Source organism: Thermobia domestica, chromosome 7 (assembly GCF_964235325.1).
Source record: "Thermobia domestica chromosome 7, izTheDome1.hap1.1, whole genome shotgun sequence".
NCBI lineage: Eukaryota > Metazoa > Arthropoda > Insecta > Zygentoma > Lepismatidae > Thermobia > Thermobia domestica.
The window spans coordinates 242,523,508-242,538,676 of NC_137460.1; the positions used below are offsets into that span (position 1 = coordinate 242,523,508).

Sequence of the window (15,169 nt, forward strand, 5' to 3'; positions counted from 1 at the left end):
AAACTCCTTTTGCTGTAAACATAGGGAAGTTAAAGAGTTTTTTTCATTTTTCAAGGAATGAAGTATACCACATTATGAAGTTTTTTTTTTTTTTTTTAATATGAGTTTTCCATTTAAAATAACTGAACACAGGTTTCAGTATTTTTTTAAAAAAAATCGATCTTGAACATTGAGAAAGGGGCAATTTCTATATTATAAATTTTGAATCTGTTGTGTACCTGCAAAATGTGAGGATTCACTCAAGTTAAAGGGATCTGGAATTCGGTACTTAAACTCTTAATACAAATAAGTGAACCGCTTCTAACGGGGAAAGGGAACGATTTCTATATTAATATTCAAACTTCCGATTCTTTATACAGATAATATATGAATATTCGTTCAAGTTGGGGGGATGTAAGAAGTCTGGTAGTCTACATAAACTTATAACTGAAATTAATCAAAAACGTGTTTCAGCCTTATCAAAACTTCGACTTTAGCGAACAATTTCCAGTATTAAAATTTTCCATTCTTTATTTAGAAACTGCTTAACATGAGTCATGGGCGGAGTTAGGAATTGTCTCCTGGGGGGCACAGACCTTTCGTCTGCTGGGGGGCACGGTAAATATAAATGATAATTGATGGATCTTATAGGTGGCATTTTTATTTTTTGTCGAAAAGTTGGGGGCAATGCCCTTCTATTCCCCCTAGCTCCGCCTATGACATGAGTGTTTAAGCTGGTGGCTTGATATTTGATATATAAACAAATAATCAATGATCGATAATTACGCTGCAAAAAAGGGGGTAGAAACAATTTTTATAATATTCAAATTTTAGGTTTATATTCATTAAGCCTTATCGTTCCTGTGTGAAGAATAGGCTGTTTTTAATATGTTATAAGAATTCATTTGCTGTAATAAACACGTTTAAATGAACACCTAACATTCCAAGTCCATTTGTTGGCTGATCCCATTTGCCCCTCATGGGTACACACTTGATAATCGTAATTTTATTTACGACGTTAAAGGTACATTGTGAAAAATATATTATTATCCTTGCGGGCTGTGGCAAGTGAAGTGCCTACAGTTTTACCATAATTGAAATAGCGCACAGTCGCAGAATGCTTCAGAAGGCATGCTAAATTACTAGACAGCAACTGTAAGGAATTGCGGGAGTTGACTTGGCAATACTTTTTAAAGGGCCACAAATTTGTATGTGACTGAAGGTACGAAAATTCGAAGTTATCGTTATAATTAGTGTCCGTGGCAATATATTTTTATTGACACTTTAACATGAGCTAATGGAAAATAGAAATCGTAGAGCACGAATAGTTCAAACATGATTTCAAGTTTCTATAAAGTTGGACCTATGGATAATCGGGAATTTCCCGTAGCGCGTTATAGACTGGTTCGTATATTATTATTGCCATTATTTAGTATTTTTTAGCGATTCTGTTAGATACAATTGGGGTTCTTGTCATCGAAAAAAAGATAAAGAGACTTGGCTTCAAACTACAACAAGGTTTGTTACGTTTAATTATTTTGGGTATTTAACTTACATCAAGTTCATATGCTGATTTCTTACGTACTGAAACTTCATACTATAATGCTGAGTATCACTTCGGAAATAGTGCTACCATGGATAAGAAAGTGCCCTTAATGTATGGTGTTACTCAGGCTAGCTTTATGACTTCGTTTGTATAGTTCCAAAATTAGTATAGTGTTTACTATTGCAATGTTTCAGGGTAATAGTATACAACAGTGCCTCATGATCTGTGCGCGTGGATACTTCCTACTGTTGCACTACGTATAAAAATGATTTTATTACATTTAGAAGTAGTAAGAAGCATCCACGTGCACGTGACATACGATATGTGTTTCAAATCCCCCACATGTACTCATGCACTACGTACAAGGGCACATTATTATTCTTCGCATACCATAAAACACAACGAAACGCAACGCAAACCGACGTACGTTTTATTTTATATTACTCAGTAATTAAATGAAAGTCGCATTTTTACCTCATTTTCAAGTTCCTATATCCTCAATGAATAATCCTTAAAAGACTGCACTTCGTGGGTCCTCGCTAAATGATGAGGCACTCTCGTATACTATATCCTGTTTCAGAATTGATAGAATGATTGTGTGCATATGGGCTATGGCAAATCGAAATAGTCCCGATTGTTTCAATGGGCCCGTGCAGGTCAGGTTTAGGCACTCCACTCAAAATAATTGTTGAAGATAATGGGGTATGTTTAGCAGAAGGGATCCAAAAGCACGTAATAATTAATTTACAGGAGAAATGGATGATTCAAGTACTTAGACGTAACATATTGTAACGAAATCTAGCCTAACGTAACCTAAACTAACCTACTATTGGTAGAAATCAGTACAATTCTATAATTTTTTGGAAAATTATTCTGGACCCCTACAATAACGTAACATAAACTAACCTAACCTATCCTAAACTAACCTAATGTGAACAAATTACCAAAATTGTAACATTTTTTAGAAAGAAGAGCTGGACCGCTTCTGCTAAACATAGGCCAAAAAATAAATAATTCTTTCGCCAATTTGCTTCTTATTGTCCTCCAAAACTTTTACAGTGGCCGGAATGATTTTACCCCACATTGCATAGATAAACTTCAAGGGGGTTAGAAGAAGTGCGTTATTGTTAAAAGATTACAATTCTTTTATGATTTGTATACAAATACAGCATATGGATATGTGCCATAAAAGTTAAAATGCAAAAAAACAAACAAAGCTGTGCTAGGTGCTCACTAAAAAGCACGAATGCTATCTGACTGAGTCAGGGTAGGGCGAAGCTAATGTGCGTGCGCGTTGATGGATAGTAAAAACACGTGGGTTTTCGCAGTGATACGAGTTGCAGAATCTCAGGAAGGTTCTAGAATGTTGGCTTGTACATATATGTATGAAAGTGGTAAGAGTGCACTTTGTGCAGACCATTCATAGGGACCAATAGGCTGCTTAAACGAGCACTGCGAGGCTTCTAATCACATTCGCTCGGTCAGCTGTATTTTGTGAAGTAAGTAACACTGCAGATGTTTTGTTTCCAAGATCGGGGCCAAACTGAAAGGTACCCAAAATCATTGGTCTGCACAAAGTACTCTCTTGCCGGAGATGCGTTAGTTGTCAGGTTAGTTTTTTTTCTTTATCAGTGCTCAATACTCAGTTCACATACTAATGCCTGCATTTATTCCGAAGTTGGGCGTCCGATACTCTTCGAGCAAAATCTTCATGAAAGCTATTAAAATTCATAATTATTCAATTCCTACGTTCTTAACTGACTTTAGGGTTCCTTTAGTTACATCGTGAGGTAGGGGAGAGGTTAGCTTAGGTGAGGTTAGGTTTGCATTGCATATACAACAGAGGTGTCCTTGAACATCCTAACAAACTTTACTGGGTCCATGTTCCATTAAGGGGGTCCAAAACTACACTGGACCCCTTTAAGCTAAGCTAAGCTAAGCTAACCTAACCTAACCTGACCTAACTTAACCTAACCTAACCTAATATAACGTTATATCATGTAATCAAACGAAAATCAATAGAAAGAAGTGGTGTCAAAGGCACTGGACCCCCTTAACGGAACATTGACCCTTTACTGTTTAATTCACATAGTATTGCCGAGCGAGCGTTAGCGAGTAAAGGCGGGTTAGAGCCCCGCAGGGCAGGTTGCTTTCAGTCTTCATTAAACTCTAATTATTTATTTATTTATTTTACACTTACCTTAGTACTTCGCTTCGTACTGAAAACAATAACTTTCTCCACGTTTCTTCGCTGTCACCTCCTTTTCACACTTCCCACAATTTGTTCTTAGGTTCATTAATTCATGCTCTTTACATGGTTTTAGAAGATTTTGCTCGTTATGAACGTGTTGTTTCACGAAATTTAACGCAGTCAGTTCATATCCTGTGCATCGTTTCGGTATATTTGCCATCATGTTGATAATATAAATGCTCGTTAGTTTCCCACAATCAACTATTCTGTTACCTTGCGCCTACTAGTTCCCTCCGCTCGGCAAATAGTCCCATGTTTGTATCCGTTTATATATAACACATGAAGATATTTTTCGAGATCCTTATATATTATCAAGCACACAAACGATCAAATTGTCCATATCTTCCCTGTAAATTTTAAAAGTTTTGCTGGAAACGGACACCCAACTTTGAAACCTAACCCCTAATGCCGAGCAAAAGAAAGAGTGAAGGGTTAGTAACTAGTTTTATTTTATTACGACTCAGTGTTCTAGAACCCTGCCATATATATCAATAGTAACGCTTTATTTGTAAACACAAAATACAGCTTTTGTAGACAGTGCAGAAATACTCTGCCGGTGGAAAATAGTAACTAATACAGTCATTTTTCAAATCCACTCAGTTACTTCACCTGTAGTAAAGTACTACATTGAGATTATACTATAGTCCTACACTTATAAACCTAAAATATAGCTATATTACTTTGTATTTAATTTTGTCACCTGCAAAAGTTTGTCTCTTATAAACTTGTCTTTCCATGCAGAATACTGACTTTTACCTGCAAATTTTGGAAAACATGGTGTGCCTGAACTTGACCAGCACGCTTGGACCAACTGTGTAAGCTCAAATACACGCGTGATATAATCAGATTTAATCAATGTCCTCTATAATACATTCAAATTGTTCAAGGCTCACTAACTGGCAGTGGAGACCGGGACCCAGTGCATAAAATGCCAAGTTAAGTTGTGGATGCCGATTTACTGTGGGCGGTCCACAAGAGTTAAGGAATCGATATATTTGTGAAATTTACATATGGGTAGACAATGAAAATATATCAGGATATTATTCGTAACGTCCATAATAACATACAAATACATAATCCAAATTTACATGTTGGCGCTGTTCTTCTTTATGTGTGTAGCTGCTCCCTACGGACGCATCCCTGCGCTTCCGTACGGGCCCCCTGCTGTTTCTTCCCGTAACTAGGTTAGATGGCATACGTGCTTCTTGTAGCAACCTAGCACAAGTTAGAACTTTTTGCACAATAGTATACACGGAAACCCCCGAAAGTGAATCTGCACCATGTCCATTCTTTGAGGTGGCAGTAGATCTTATTCTGTGTATTTTCCATGGTAAAAAGGAACAAATAATTACGATCATCTAGTCGAGAAATGTTAATTTAGTAACAATTGTATAGACAATGATGTTACTAGTACAAGGCCATTTATATGGCCGGCTAAGACTCCACTAATGGCGGGCCCCAGACATCGGCCACGTGAACCTTTTTTCAACGTTCTGTTACTAATTGATATTATTTTACTGCATACTTAGGCACTCACGATTACTTGTGGTTAATTTCCCTCCTTCACTTGTAATTGTTATTCAGAAATGCTTGATTTCATGTGTTGCATGTTCTTCACTAAATTCATATGTGGGGGCGCGGTGGCTCAGTGGTAGAGCGTTCACCTCCGGTGCTTGGGGTTCCTGGTTCGATCCCAGTTCGCGCCGTGTGGACTTTGTGTTGTGGGTTTTCTCGGGGTTCTCCCGTTTCCTCGCACTTTCTTCATGCCGCCATTTCATTCATTTCTCATCATCACAATCTCCTTTATCCTAACCGGCATAACCGTGGGACGTAAAACTAAAGATTTCATTTAAATTCATATGTATATATATTGTATTACTGCGCAATAGTAATACCTTGAAACTGAAAAATGTTGTGAATTCCGTACCATTCCGGAATAACGTAAACAATGGATCCTTGTAATGCACCACAGTGGTTAGTGTACGTGTATATACACTACCCCCGAAAAGTTTCCGTACAAAGTAGGTTTATGTACTTTTTACGTGTATTCGAGAAAAAGCAAAGACATATTAATGGAATTTATTTTTATCTGGAACCTAGAATATGTATTTGACAGGAAAATACGGAAATTTAACAGAAATGGACCATTGTTTTGTCATAAAACTTAAATCTTTGATTCATCAAAGTAGCTTCCACATGCTTTGATAACAGCTTTACAGACTTTGGGCATTCGGAGTACTAGTTTCTGTAGAGTTTCGGGTTCGATTGCTGTCCAGGCTTTGAAAAGACACTCAAATAAGTGTTTCTCACCAGAGGGACGCATCTTTCGAACTACCCTATCAAGCGCATCCCACAGTAGCTCAATTGGATTACAATCCGGTGATTGTGGGGGCCACACCATATTCTTGAGATCTCACTATTGCTCTTTTGCTGACAAATACCCTCTACAACGTCGGGATGTGTGTTTTGGGTCATTTTCTTGCTGCATGATGAACCCATGACCAATGAGCCTCTTCCCAGATGGCACTGCATTGTACCCTGTATTTGCACTAAATCCCCTACTTGATTGTTACCAAAGCAACCCCACACCATCACAGAACCACCCCCGTGATTTACCGTTGGCAAAATACACGATGGAAGCAGTCTTTCGCCCTTGGAGCGACGCACGAAAACCCTGCGTCTATGACTGAAGAGCTCAAACTTTGATTCGTCAGTAAATAAGCACTTGTTCCACTGCTCTGGCCCCCCCCCTTGCAAATTTTCTTGCCCACAGCAATCTCTTCTTTTTGTTTTGAGGGCGCAAGAGCGGTTTCCTAGTTACCACACGACTGTTTAGTCCCCCATTAACTAACCGCGTCCAGACAGTTTCAAAGCTGATCGTCTTTTCGCGAGTTTCGTTCACTTGAGCTTGTATTTGGGGCACTGTTTTCAACCTGTCGCGTTTGCTTGTCCTCCCTTGCAGTAGTAGTTCTAGGCCTAACAGATCTTGTTCGAGACCGATTTTCCCCTGTTTCAGCAAATCGTTTTAAAGTATCATGCACTGTAGTATTGGGTATTTTCACTTTTGCGGCTATTACACGTATTGTATAGCCTTCTTCACGTAAAGTAACTATTTTGGCTCTCGTTTCAATGCCCAATTCCCTTTTCGTACTGTTCATTACGCTGACTAATAGGGAACAGTTTACACCTTACTTCAACACACACACACACACACAACAACTAGCGTGCAATACTAACCCCCAACAGTGAGATCCGAGAGAGAAGTAGACAAAGCAGCTTGAGAGACACCTATGAGGCATTTATTGTGTGTTAGACCTTCAATTTGCAGTGTAATGGCCGTTTTGTATCGCATACGTACGTGATGCACCATCATAACGGCGCGATATTTAAGTTTATTTTTCTTAATTCATCCACAACAGGGCAAAACCTTTTCTCCCGTCGGGTTCTAAAATGTTTCACCTTTCATTTGTGAGCAAATTGTAATGCATTCTTATGTTACATTTTGAAAGTTTCTTTATTTCGTGTTTGTCCGGAAACTTTTCGGAGGTAGTGTATGCACACTTTTTCTTTTGTGTGTGTGTTTTGTCGGATTGTAAGCATTGGTGTGTAATGCATGGGATCAGAAGAACGAATGACCCTGTCTCCAAGGGACTTACCTGCAGAGACATCTTCCTCGTTAAAAGTGTATCGCTGTGCTGAGGCAGGTATAAGGTGAATACTTAAAAACAGGCTATATGGCCTCTACCTACTTCATAAAACAACTCATGACGTGGGTGTGTCAGCATATATTTGAGTAGCACCTTCTCCACCTCTCTGCGTGCAATTTATTTTTTAATTTTTATTTATTTATTTATTTTAGTGATTTTCCTACACTGTAATAGCTCTTCATCAAATTTCAAAAGACAAGGTAATTTGCAAATTTAAGTTCCCAGTAATATTTTAAGATCTCATATTGATAATTTTTGGCAACGCCCCTCTCAGCTGCAGTATCTCCAAGCAAAGATTTTTGAGAAATATGCCTGACTAATTCAGTTCTAATTTTTTTTATCATGGTATGTTATTTATATTACCTTCATTAAACGTAGAAATCCTTGAAGAGTAAGTCCACGTCAAGTGGTTCAGGAAAGGAATAAATCGTTGCTTGACATTTTTTAAAAACAATTTGATTTTTGATATGCGGTTACCTTACCGTGTTGTTAGTTCAGAACAACCGTTATTTTAATTTAAGTGGCTTTATATTTCGAGTGGCAGCCATATTTGTTTTCGAAAATGTGTTGTAAAGGGTTTTACCGAATCTGAAGTATCTCAGCCTCTACTTGTTCTATCAATGTGGAACAAAAACCAAAATGGTCAGCAACTTGTAAGCTACAAGACTAGATATTAGCCATTATCATTCGTAAAGTATAGCAGGGTGAAAAGTAGGCTTGAAAATGTAGGCCATTGACGTTAAAATTCCAAGTTGAGCAGATGAGTTTTTCAAGAAGGCAAATGATCAGGAAGGTGAGCTTTTCTGCATAAGGAGATCTGATATAGAAGTGCTCATTGACAAGTTTAAACCCTTAGACGTGTCTTTCTTCTTTTTTTTTTCTTTTTTTCTTTTTTTTCTTTTTTTTTCTTTTTTTTTTTTTAGAAATTATTAAAAATCAGAAAAGTGAAGAACATGCGTACTTCATATGTATATATCTGGTGGCGGACCTGATAAAAAAAAAAAAAAATACGATTCCTCCCCATAACATGTCTGTATATTATATACCAAAAATTAAGAGTTTGAGATTTGACTGTAAGTACTTTTATTATTAACACCAAAGTTATATCTACAAATAAGCATAGGCCGAAGTACGGATAACTGAGAGTTTAAATCAGTATTCAGTGGATGAATAACTCACATAAAAGATCAGATTTTTTTAAAAAAATTGACGAGCAACATGCATTGGATCACTTGACATGGATTTACCCTGAGGGCAGTGTTCCATTTGTTGAAATTTTCGTCCACCTCCCTCTTAGATGTAAATTATGTGTTATGCAACCCTCAGACTTTATTAACACGCCATATAACGTGTATATATATGTATACACGCACATACACACACAGGTAAATTGGCCATAACGTTAAAGTTAGTGCTCCAAATGGAATTTGGGAAACTCATCCCCGGTAATTCTAAGTAGGGTATGTCTTAATGAATATGCTACTGTAAACACTCAATTTTCTGTAACGAAAATTAGATCGAGATAAGTTCTGTTATCTTTCACGCATGAGTTAGATTCTTCAGATCTATGTTATTAATCACGGTTTTTTCAGTAGTAATCAGTTTCTGAAAAAATGGCGTGTCTAAAGTGTTCAAAAAACAGGAATATAGTAATAATGTATTTGTTTGTATAAAGTTTGGATGATGTATAGGTATAATTCGTAGTTTGAAAATTTAGTAGTGTCGCAATATGAGGCGTTCCAGGTAAAAGGGTGAACTCAACAAAGGCTTGTTTCCTGAAAATGTCCTCGGAATGGTCAAAGTAATCGTCCACTTATTTTGGAACTGTATTTTCTAAGGGAAAGAGGAACAATTTCCACAAAGTACACATTTGGACACCACAGCTGGGTGCTACAGAGCCCTTTGCTAAAAGTAAGATTTAAAAATAAGAAAAATCTTTCCTCACAGATACTACGTGTAGTTGTATAAAACGATGGAGTTTTGCTTATAAAAAAGTTTGCAAGGGTTATTCCATGTCAATCAAGGAAGGGGGAGGGGAGATTGCTCGACTATCAGCTATTTACATATATAGGGTGTGCAGTGGCGTACAGAACACACTGTAACAGGGTTACTACGAAAGACAGAAAGTTACAGTTTGTACTACCTTAAAGCAGAGATATTAGTCCTTCATATAACACAAAAGGAGTATAAAATTAAAAGTACCTCAAACCACAGGATAGGATTTTCTGAATAGGAACTATGACCAAAAAGGTTTCCAGAAATGATGAAATATAACTGGAATTGGAAGTCCTTCATGCAAAATTTTGGCTTTTTTTTTTTTTTTTCTCTTTACTTCAGGTTTAAATTTCTCAAAAGGGGTACACGATGAAGTTTGAAGTTTTGGTTTTAGATATTTCTACTAGTTCTGATACAAACTACTGATTTCATTTCGTAGTTTGCATTGATGAATGATTTACAGGCTCTCAAAATCTTTGCATACAGGGCGTTAAAAAAAAAAAAAAAATTAAGACTGCAAAATATCTCAAGTACAGGATGAAAAAATGTTCTTAGTAAAAAGTTAATATTTTGGAGGGGGAAATTCACCTGTCATAAAATTAGCCAACCTCGCTCCCCCTTAGTGTGTGTGGGAAGAACTATGAAAACGAAAATGGGGACCCCTCACTTTTTATTACAGATTCGGATTCTACGGAAAGAAATAAGTACGGTACATTTGATTCGAAATATTTTTTTTTTTTTAATCCATGATAATGGCGCTGTATGGAAACCAGTTTCCTTCAGTTGCGAGCTAACGTTTGATTCACAATAAATCTGCGATGAACAGTACCAATCTTTTGTCTTAAATGTTTTCTCGACTCGTAATAGATGGCGTGGAAGATTGCTGGAGAAGGATGATTAACGAAAGTAAATGAAAGAATTGGTGGAATGAGAGTGCGAAAGGAAACGGAAGCTCTTTCATAGCAAAGCGGCTAGTGTACGCGCCTTTCGCTTCAGAAACCCGGTTCGATTCCTGACGGGAATTCATGCAGCTCGGATCACACGCTAAACTGTCAGTCTACATCTCATATAGCCTCGCTTGCAAAATCAAATCAACTGACAAGAAAGAACTCCAAGAAAACCCAGACGGCGATCTTGTTCACAAGTGCAGACGGCATGGGATTGAACCAGGAACTGAATAGGTAACATAGTAGTCAGAGAAAGCAGCACGATAAGTCACGATACTAGAGTTCGATTCTCAGTTTAGTAGAACATTTTCACTCTTGGACTTTAATTTTTCACTTTCTAAGTTACTTTAATGTATATTATGAAATTGAAAGTGAGTACGTTTGTAACCTAATAACTCTTGAACCACTTGACCGATCTCGATCAAATTTTCAACATAGACAAGATTCGGGACTGAGATGGCTTTTATCATTTCACTTTGATGGTACAACTTCAGAGACTCGGAACTTCAACTGAGCACCGTAAGGCCACATTTGACCCAAATGTATTCAAATTCATCAGACTAAATGGAAATTGCATGAGAATTTTACAAATCAGGTCCAAAACGGCATAATATTATTTCCAAACCATGAAATTTAGTTTCAAAATGGCGGAATAGAATTTTTCGAAGGTACTTATTAAATTACGCATAACTTTTTTCTCTAAGCGGGGAATTCAGTGAGTAAATGCCGGTTAAGGGAGTACATAATGTTCTATTAGGAGTATAAAAATATCCGTGGGTTTTGGCTTGTAACAGCCTACAGAGCGCCTAATGACCTTAGGTTTGAGAGTACAGGCAATACACCATAGATGTTACAAAATATTGCATTTCGTAAAAGAAGCACGGCACTTGGTAACTGGGATAGTAGTTTTCAACAGAAACTATTTTAGTGCGAGGCCCCATAAAATATACCTTAAAAACCAAGATGGCGGCATTGCAAAATGGCGGCACATGGTAGCTAGTTTTGCGTCACACAAATACAAATTGACGTAGGGCCATGTAACAATACAGGCAACGTAAATATTCATACGAACGCTATGGATACAAAATCACCATACCACAAAGACATTGAGAATTCAAGTTTTGCGACCTTGTTTGGGATCGTATGCACTGTATATTGCAATACAAGCGCTCATTTGTATTCGATTTTAGTGTGTCAGCTGACAGTAACGTCATTACATTGCTACTCATTTCAGCATGTTCTCCATTAATACCCTATTGACCACGGTAAACTACAAATTGTCATTGTTAACTCTACCAGATCAGTCACGAGCCGCCACTGCTGCCTAACCACGTACAAAACATTAAATTATCCAAACAAACATTCAATTATCCTGGCAAGTCTGCTTGTGATGGTATAGGCGGAACTGTCAAAAGAAGTGTAACGCGTGCAAACTTGCAGAGACCTTACAAAGAACAAATATGTACAGCGCAGCAAATGGCATAGTTTTGCAGTGAACACTTTGCACCTAAAATGACCATCCAGTTTATCAAGGAACAGGATGTTGCTTCCTTGGCAGCTAATCTAAACTGCCGTGGCGGCGTTTTTCAGAACATAAAACTGTACCAGGAACCCGTTCCTACCATTATTTCAAGGCAGTCTCCACAACGGAAATTGCTGCAAAAGGGATTGAGGAACGATGAAAGTTTTTCTCTGAGGTACAGCTTTTCACAGGTGACCAGATTCAGAGAACTTCAACTTAGTTCCTACGTTAGTTGTGTATACGAAGAACAGTGTTATTTTGGGATGATATTAGAACTTGACGACGACAGGAACGATGTATGGATCAAATTTATGCATCCTCATTGGCCTTCAAGGAGGTTGTACTGGCCAGAGGATAAAAACCGCGGCAGAGAAGACAAGTGTTGGGTTTCACTTGCGAATATTCTATGTGCAATAGAAGTTCCTGACGTTATCACGCAGTTCGGAAGGCTGCAATACAAACTCACTGCAAAGAGTGTTAAGAACATTCAGGCAACATGGACTAAACGAAATTAAATGTACTCTCAGCATAACTCAAAGTTAAGTATTTCAAGTTAGGTAATTCATGTATGATTGTATGACGTTCTATTCATTTCAACTTACGTACACATAGGATGTTGTGACAAATAACTAAACATACAGTTTCGAAACAGCCGCTATCTTGAAACCTAAAGTATATCTTCTGAATATGTTGTATTTAAATATTAATGTAAATACATATTTTCCTCTGCAGAAGTTATATGCCTCTTCTTGGATTTGTAGTGTAGATATAAGGAAACCCTTATTTACATGTTGACATTTGGAGAGGCCGCCATCTTGGATCCTACGGAAGTTTTCTTGGATTTCGTTCTAAATAACGTAGGTAAATATGCTCTCAAAAGCGGTATGCTTTTTTTGCTAAATACAGTGAACATTTCTTTTGGAATTTGCAGTACATAGATCCCAAAACAGTAATTTAGGAAAGGTCGCCATCTTGAATTCTCAATGTCTTTGTGGTATGGTGATTTTGTATTTATAGCGTTCGTATGAATATTTACGTTGCCTATATTGTTACATGGCCCTACGTCAATTTGTATTTGTGTGACGGAAAACTAGCTACCATGTACTGCCATTTTGCATTGCCGCCATCTTGGTCTTTAAAGTATATTTGTATGGGGCCTCGTACTAAAATAGTTTCTGTTGAAAACTACTATCCCAGTTACCAAGTGCCGTGCTTCTTTTACGAAATGCAATATTTTGTAACATCTATGGTGTATTGCCTGTACTCTCAAACCTAAGGTCATAAATTGACTTAGGCGCTCTGTAGGCTGTTACAAGCCAAAACCCCGGATATTTTTTATTCTCTTAATAGAACATTATGTACTCCCTTAACCGGCATTTACTCATTGAATTCCCCGCTTAGAGAAAAAAAGTTATGCGTAATTTAATAAGTACCTTCGAAAAATTCTATTCCGCCATTTTGAAACTAAATTTCATGGTTTGGAAATATCATTATGCCGTTTTGGACCTGATTTGTAAAATCCTCATGCAATTTCCATTTAGTCTGATGAATTTGAATACATTTGGGTCAAATGTGGCCTTATGGTGCTCAGTTGAAGTTCCGAGTGACGTGCCGTTCATTTATCGCAGCATACACAAAATCGTCGGGTAGAGTTCTCTTTCAAAGGCTGTCAAAACCAAACCAGAGCTAATATGGGCAAAATAAAAAATACGGGTTCTTATATTTGTCTAAAGATACTGTATACCAAATTTCATTGCAATCGTAGATGGTCGGGTGTAATATTGCATTTTCGCTGTACGATTTGGCGTGGATTAGCCCAGGTAGTACCTAAGTAAGGAGTCAGATATCAAAGAAAGGAGTACCTCAAGTTAGAAGTCAGATATGAAAGAAAGTAGGATTATTGACTCTTTGTTACAAACGCTTTGTTAGGCACACATAAAAATCAATTATCATCCTGTAAATCCTATACGCTTGCTTCAAGGTGCTTTAATATCTTATGTCCAGAAGGTATAACGTTATAACAAAATACATTTTCCACTCTGTGCGTTCGACGATATAGCGGTGTGATGTCCTTCAAATTTGTGCTTGAAACGAAGCCACATGTTTTTTTGGTAGCATAGAAACATTTCTGTCTTTGCTTTGCAAAAGTAGAAGGAAAAGAGAGTTTATAAGTATTGTTTGTCAGTACTTTAGGCCTATAGTTCATGCGCATATTTTAAGCATTTTTCCCTTCGTCTTTCCTCATTCCTCTTCTGACATCCAGAGAATTTTATATGATTTAGTTGTGAGAAAAGCAAGGGAAGTGAGTATTGTCTTAGCTCATTTTTATGTGGGTTTATTGCATTTTTTATGAGCTAATGGTCATTGATTGATGTACTTTGAGTATAATGTGTAGTATATTAGAAAGGTAAGAGTGTTCTTACTAGGTTCGATTCTCCGGTAGTATATCATTTGTATTGTCAAACCGGATTGAAAAATATTTTTCCCTCGTAACTACTTTAGATATTGCTGTCATACGCATTACGTACATTACCATAGTATTTTTCAAAATAGATTAAAATTGTTCGGGTATCTGTAGCGGGGACTGCTCTAAGGGACACCAAATTAACAAACAAACGAAAATGGAAGGAAATTTCCCGTTTTATTCTAAATTCCATTCCTTGTTTTCATATATGATCAACGAACTGAATTCTCTATGTCCGTGTGTGTATGTATGAGTGTGTCTGAGAATTTTTCCATTTTGAACCCTTCATTCGATAGAGCTTCAAAAACTATCTCAAAGAAGTGATGGAGTTTTTCGCGTCGCTCATACTGTTTCCGAGATGTTGGCCAAAAAAAGTTCCGATTTCTGGGGAGTTAAGGAGCCATATCTCGGGAACCGTAAGTCGTAGAGAGATCATATTGGTGTTGAACAATACTTAAGAGGATGGTAAACATTTTGGTACCAAATAGTCACCAGTGGCCACTGGCCAACTGACCACCATACCGCAGATATTGGCCAAAAGAGTTCGGATTTCGGGAGATTTAAGGACCCGTATCTCGGAACCGTAAGTCATACATATTACGGTATCCGGGCTCGATCCGTGTACCTTGCTGATTGAGATTTTAGTCCCTGTGAAGGGCTTAGCCATTCTATTACGGTACAGCATAGCGCTGCCCGGTACCCACCATCCTTAACCGGCCACCGTGGAGAACTCTACTCTTCGCCCTCAAATAATATAG

The 15,169-nt window shown here is 37.6% G+C and overlaps 1 protein-coding gene across 3 annotated transcripts in view; it reads left to right on the forward strand.

Moving 5' to 3' along the window:
* Window positions 1-1,068: 1,068 nt before the first annotated feature.
* The window catches only part of LOC145690793 (uncharacterized), an 89,623-nt gene continuing 75,522 nt past the window's right edge, over window positions 1,069-15,169 (forward strand). The window contains exon 1 of one of the 3 annotated variants that reach the window (XM_081766072.1): window positions 1,069-1,201. The gene's annotated coding sequence lies outside the window, so the exon portion shown is untranslated. Of the gene's footprint in view, window positions 1,498-15,169 lie in introns of all 3 variants that reach the window. The other 2 variants (XM_081766071.1, XM_081766074.1) reach the window with 2 other exon arrangements.